Source organism: Oncorhynchus keta, unplaced genomic scaffold (genome assembly GCF_023373465.1).
Source record: "Oncorhynchus keta strain PuntledgeMale-10-30-2019 unplaced genomic scaffold, Oket_V2 Un_contig_25013_pilon_pilon, whole genome shotgun sequence".
NCBI lineage: Eukaryota > Metazoa > Chordata > Actinopteri > Salmoniformes > Salmonidae > Oncorhynchus > Oncorhynchus keta.
In genome coordinates, this window is record NW_026284222.1 from 3,371 (window position 1) to 9,589 (window position 6,219).

The 6,219-nt window shown below is 47.5% G+C and overlaps 1 pseudogene; it reads right to left on the reverse strand.

Moving 5' to 3' along the window:
* Positions 1-584: 584 nt before the first annotated feature.
* On the reverse strand, positions 585-5,290 carry LOC127922256 (ATP synthase subunit s, mitochondrial-like; annotated as a pseudogene).
* Between the last annotated feature and the right edge of the window lie 929 nt (positions 5,291-6,219).

A 6,219-nucleotide genomic window follows, 5' to 3' on the forward strand; every position in this document is an offset into this window, starting at 1 on the left:
ATTGGACATGTCACAAAATGCCAAATTAAATAAATAATATAATATAATAATATATGCCATTTAGCAGACGCTTTTATCCAAAGCGACTTACAGTCATGTGTGCATACATTCTACGTATGGGTGGTCCCGGGATCGAACCCACTACCCTGGCGTTACAAGCGCCTATGCTCTACCAACTGAGCTACAGAAGGACCACATGTTACAAAATGCCAAATTAAATAAATCATTTATAAAACTAAATGAATCAATTCAATGAAATCCTCAGCCTTGTTACAGTCTATGTACTTTTTTAATCAAGTCATATTTAATAAACATTAATTAAGGAAACAATTCCTGTCATACTTCTGTTTTGGAGTCAATACAAACCAAGTCCAGTTGAAAACATGTTGCGATAATAATCTCATTCGTCCCGTGTCCCTAGCCTGGTCCCAGATGTGTTTGTGCAGTCTTGCCAACTCCTATGGTCATGCCGATGACCATAACCCATAGGAGGCCATGGCGAGACGCCACTAACAGATCTGGGACCAGGGTCGTATTCACTAGAAACCAAACAGGGGAGAGAAACAAAGGGGGGGACCAAACGGCGAGTCAAATTTTCATTGCAAAACACTTTACTAATGTGCTACAATGTGTTGCTACAAGACAACGTGCATCTTCTGGTCGTCATGACACTACCCACTGTGCCGGACTGGTCCTCTGTGGTTGTCAGACCAGGTCCAGCTCTATGTCCAGCCCAGGTAGCGCTGTCTGGAGTCTCTCTACGGTCTTCTCCTTCTCTACCACGCCTGGCAGATCGCTGAGGTACAGATGCTCTAGACTCCTGGGAGATAGTGTGTATATTTAGTTTGACTAATATAGTCAAGTCACCATGGAGACCGGTCATGAGAAAAGCCTTGTGCCGGAAGGTCAACATGTAAACAGCCTCCGTTATAACCCCACTTGCTGTTTGTTTCTATAGCTTCAATATCCACAGATTTTTAACTCCTTGGCATATAGTACAGCCACACTACCATAATGATGTTGCCAGGCACAGTAGCAGACCCACCTGAGTTTATGCAGGGAGATGATACCCTTGTCAGTCACATTGCCACAGGAGACCACCTCCATCTTGTACAGGCTGGCCTGTAGGTTCTCTATGGTGCTTATTCTCTCCAAGCAGGCATCCTCTATGTACATACTCTTGTTGAGTTTGAGCTCTTCGACATGCTCTAGTCCATCTAGGGAAGGAAACATACTTCTAATTTTAGCAGCTTGGTCCCAGATCTGATTGTGCTAGGTTGCCAACTCTTATGGTCGGTATGGAGCAGACAGAAAGCCTAGTGGTTAGGGGGGGCAGAAAGCCTAGTGGTTAGAGGAGGCAGGCCAGAAAGCCTAGTGGTTAGAGGGGGAGAAAGCCAGTGGTTAGAAGCAGAAAGCCTAGTGGTTAGAGGGGAGGAGGGCCTAGTGGTTAGAGGGGGAGGCAAGCCTAGTGGTAGGGGGGAGGCAGAAAGCCTAGTGGTTAGAGGGGGGAGGCAGGAAGCCTAGTAGTTAGAGGGGGGAGGCAGGAAGCCTAGTGGTTGGGGAGGCAGAAAGCCAGTGGTTAGAGGGGAGGCAGAAAGCCTAGTGGTTAGAGGGGGAGGCAGAAAGCCTAGTGGTTTAGTGGTTGGGGGGGAGGCAGGAAGCCTAGTGGTTAGGGGAGGCAGGAAGCCTGGTGGTTAGGGGAGGCAGAAAGCCTAGTGGTTAGAGGGGGAGGCAGGAAGCCTAGTGGTTAGAGGGGGAGGCAGAAAGCCTAGTGGTTAGAGGGGAGGCAGGAAGCCTAGTGGTTAGAGGGGAGGCAGGAAGCCTAGTGGTTAGAGGGGAGGCAGGAAGCCTAGTGGTTAGGGGGAGGCAGAAAGCCTAGTGGTTAGAGGGGAGGCAGGAAGCCTAGTGGTTGGGGGGGGAGGCAGGAAGCCTAGTGGTTAGGGGGGAGGCAGGAAGCCTAGTGGTTAGCCTAGTGGTTAGTTGGGGGAGGCAGGAAGCCTAGTGGTTAGAGGGGGAGGCAGAAAGCCTAGTGGTTGGGGAGGCAGGAAGCCTAGTGGTTAGAGGGGGAGGCAGGAAGCCTAGTGGTTAGGGGGAGGCAGAAGCCTAGTGGTTAGAGGGGGAGGCAGAAAGCCTAGTGGTTAGGGGAGGCAGGAAGCCTAGTGGTTAGGGGGGAGAAGCCTAGTGGTTAGGGGAGGCAGGAAGCCTAGTGGTTAGGGAGGCAGGTAGCCTAGTGGAGGGGAGGCAGGAAGCCTAGTGGTTAGAGGGGAGGCAGGAAGCCTAGTGGTTAGGGGGAGGCAGGAAGCCTAGTGGTTAGAGCGTTGGGCCAGTAAGGTTGCTAGATCGAATCCCCCAAGCTGACAAGGTACAAATCTGTCGTTTTGCCCCTGAGCAAGGCAGTTAACCCACTGTTCCTAGGTCGTCATGGTAAATAAGAATTTGTTCTTAACAGACTTGCCTAGTTAAATAAATGGTTAAATAAATAAAATACATTGTCATGACAACAAGTCACAGGATGTTGCAATACAGCATAAACATGCCAGACCAGGCTATAGAGGTTTCTCTGAGCCCAGTGTTAAGCATGCCAGACCAGGCTATAGGGGTTTCTCTGAGCCCAGTGTTAAGCATGCCAGACCAGGCTATAGAGGTTTCTCTGAGCCCAGTGTTAAGCATGCCAGACCAGGCTATAGAGGTTTCTCTGAGCCCAGTGTTAAAGCATGCCAGACCAGGCTATAGGGGTTTCTCTGAGCCCAGTGTTAAGCATGCCAGACCAGGCTATAGAGGTTTCTCTGAGGCCCAGTGTTAAGCATGCCAGACCAGGCTATAGAGGTTTCTCTGAGCCCAGTGCTAAGCATGCCAGACCAGACTATAGAGGTTTCTCTGAGCACAGTGCTAAGCATGCCAGACCAGGCTATAGAGGTTTCTCTGAGCCCAGTGGCATGCCAGACCAGGCTATAGAGGTTTCTCTGAGCCCAGTGCTAAGCATGCCAGACCAGGCTATAGAGGATTCTCTGAGCCCAGTGTTAAGCATGCCAGACCAGGCTATAGAGGTTTCTCTGAGCCCAGTGCTAAGCATGCCAGACCAGGAGGGCTCCATAGAGGTTTCTCTGAGCCCAGTGTTAAGCATGCCAGACCAGGCTATAGAGGTTTCTCTGAGCCCAGTGCTAAGCATGCCAGACCAGGCTATAGAGGTTTCTCTGAGCCCAGTGCTAAGCATGCCAGACCAAGCTATAGAGGTTTCTCTGAGCCCAGTGCTAAGCATGCCAGACCAGGCTATAGAGGGTTCCAGGTTTCTCTGAGCCCAGTGTTAAGCATGCCAGACCAGGCTATGAGGTTTCTCTGAGCCCAGTGCTAAGCATGCCAGACCAGGCTATAGAGGTTTCTCTGAGCCCAGTGCTAAGCATGCCAGACCAGGCTAGAGGTTTCTCTGAGCCCAGTGCTAAGCATGCCAGACCAGGCTATAGAGGTTTCTCTGAGCCCAGTGCTAAGCATGCCAGACCAGGCTATAGAGGTTTCTCTGAGCCCAGTGCTAAGCATGCCAGACCAGAAGCTATAGAGGTTTCTCTGAGCCCAGTGTTAAGCATGCCAGACCAGGCTATAGAGGTTTCTCTGAGCCCAGTGCTAAGCATGCCAGACCAGGCTATAGAGGATTCTCTGAGCCCAGTGTTATGCCAGACCAGGCTATAGGTTTCTCTGAGCCCAGTGCTAAGCATGCCAGACCAGGCTATAGAGGGCTCCATAGAGGTTTCTCTGAGCCCAGTGTTAAGCATGCCAGACCAGGCTATAGAGGTTTCTCTGAGCCCAGTGCTAAGCATGCCAGACCAGGCTATAGAGGTTTTCTGAGCCCAGTGCTAAGCATGCCAGACCAAGCTATAGAGGTTTCTCTGAGCCCAGTGCTAAGCATGCCAGACCAGGCTATAGAGGGTTCCATAGAGGTTTCTCTGAGCCCAGTGTTAAGCATGCCAGACCAGGCTATAGAGGTTTCTCTGAGCCCAGTGCTAAGCATGCCAGACCAGGCTATAGAGGTTTCTCTGAGCCCAGTGCTAAGCATGCCAGACCAGGCTATAGAGGTTTCTCTGAGCCCATTGCTAAGCATGCCAGACCAGGCTATAGAGGTTTCTCTGAGCCCATTGCTAAGCATGCCAGACCAGGCTATAGAGGTTTCTCTGAGCCCAGTGTTAAGCATGCCAGACCAGGCTATAGAGGTTTCTCTGAGCCCATTGCTAAGCATGCCAGACCAGGCCGGGCAGGGTGACAGACAGTGTTCTCAGTCTCTCTTTCTGGTGTAAAACATCCTGCTCTCTTGCGTCACTCTTCAGGTAAACAGTCTGGAAGACACTAACTTTCACCCTCACCTCTTAACACGTCCAGGTGTCGGATTGTATGGGACTCGCTGAACATTATTACAGCTAGCCATTTGGAACTGAAATCTATTTCTTGTTAAAAATACAGAATGACAGCATTCTATTCACACCCCCGAGGGCATGCAATGATTAAATTAAAAGTGAATAATTGATATAATGGAAGACTGTCTTTTAATAAATAGATTTGTATTTAGTCAAAGTCACTAGAACAAGACATTCGTGTCTTGTGTCAGATTGTAAACACGAAATTGAGTTGCTGCTCAGCATAATCACGATATCTGGTTCTGAGAATAGTGAGACCTCTGCCACAGGGTTTCACCTCACCGTTGAGGCGATAGAGAGACACACGAACACCAAAAAAAAAAAAAAAAAAAGGTTTTGGAGATCGGAAGGCTGCATTGATAACGTACCCAGGTGATCGAAGCCTTTGTACATGATACAGGAGTCGGTGGCGTCGATGCCCTGGATCTTGTATCGTCCCAGAGGGCCGGTGGGCAGGCCGTTGTAGTCGTGTTGCCAACGGTCGAACCCTGGAACCTCACCTTGGCACCGCACCTTGTCAGCCACTCTGCAGCAGCACGGTCTGGGCCACCGCCTTGATACGCTCATAGTCAACTCTGGTGACAAGAATGCAACTATTGGTAATACATTATTACAAATACATAATGAATATAGGTCATTACTACCTCAGCTTATTGTGGTCCACTGAGTAAACTATTAGTACATTACTAATCTATCACTCTGGATAAGAGTGTCTGATAAAATGGAAAATATTCTGTTGGCTAAGGTGTAAAATATTAGATGCTGTTGATCAGGACTGATGATTGTTTCACTCACTTGTTGAAGACAGCATTGAGCCATCCCCAGAACGGTCTGCTGCCCTCGTGTGACAGAGTTTTCTGTGAGGAAAGAACGGCCTGCAGTGCTGGCTGGACAGCAGCCTCATATCTTCAGGTCTAAAAGACATTACATTGTATTATAATAAAGCGACAGCAGCCTCATATCTTCAGGTCTAAAAGACATTACATTGTATTATAATAAAGCGACAGCAGCCTCATATCTTCAGGTCTAAAAGACATTACATTGTATTATAATAAAGCGACAGCAGCCTCATATCTTCAGGTCTGAAAGACATTACATTGTATTATAATAAAGCGACAGCAGCCTCATATCTTCAGGTCTGAAAGACATTACATTGTATTATAATAAAGCGACAGCAGCCTCATATCTTCAGGTCTAAAAGACATTACATTGTATTATAATAAAGCGACAGCAGCCTCATATCTTCAGGTCTGAAAGACATTACATTGTATTATAATAAGCGACAGCAGCCTCATATCTTCAGGTCTGAAAGATATTACATTGTATTATAATAAAGCGACAGCAGCTTCATATCTTCAGGTCTGAAAGACATTACATTGTATTATATTACTGCGACAGCAGCTTCATACCGTGTAATGTCTTTCAGACCTGAACATGTACGTTGAGGGGTGTCATCTCCAATGTAAAGACTGATGGGCTTTTTAAAATGCGTGTCACTCATTTAGAATGATGTCTAAACACTGAATCACGTTGCTTTGATCCAGACAGACAGATTAGCAAAATTAATCCTCGAGCAACTGTGTTACAAAGCATTACTTAATAGCTGCAGACAGTAACCAATGGACGTAGGATAATGCAGCATCAAGCAAGACACAAATAAAGAAAATTTGCTTAAAACACAAAACGTTCTAAGTAATCAAGATGTGTGAGATTTTATTCGTTGAGGTATTTGTTAACAAGCTGATAATTCACTTACCTTGTCAGTTCGCTACTGTATTTACATGATGAAAATGTCTGCAGAGTTCTGACCTTTAAC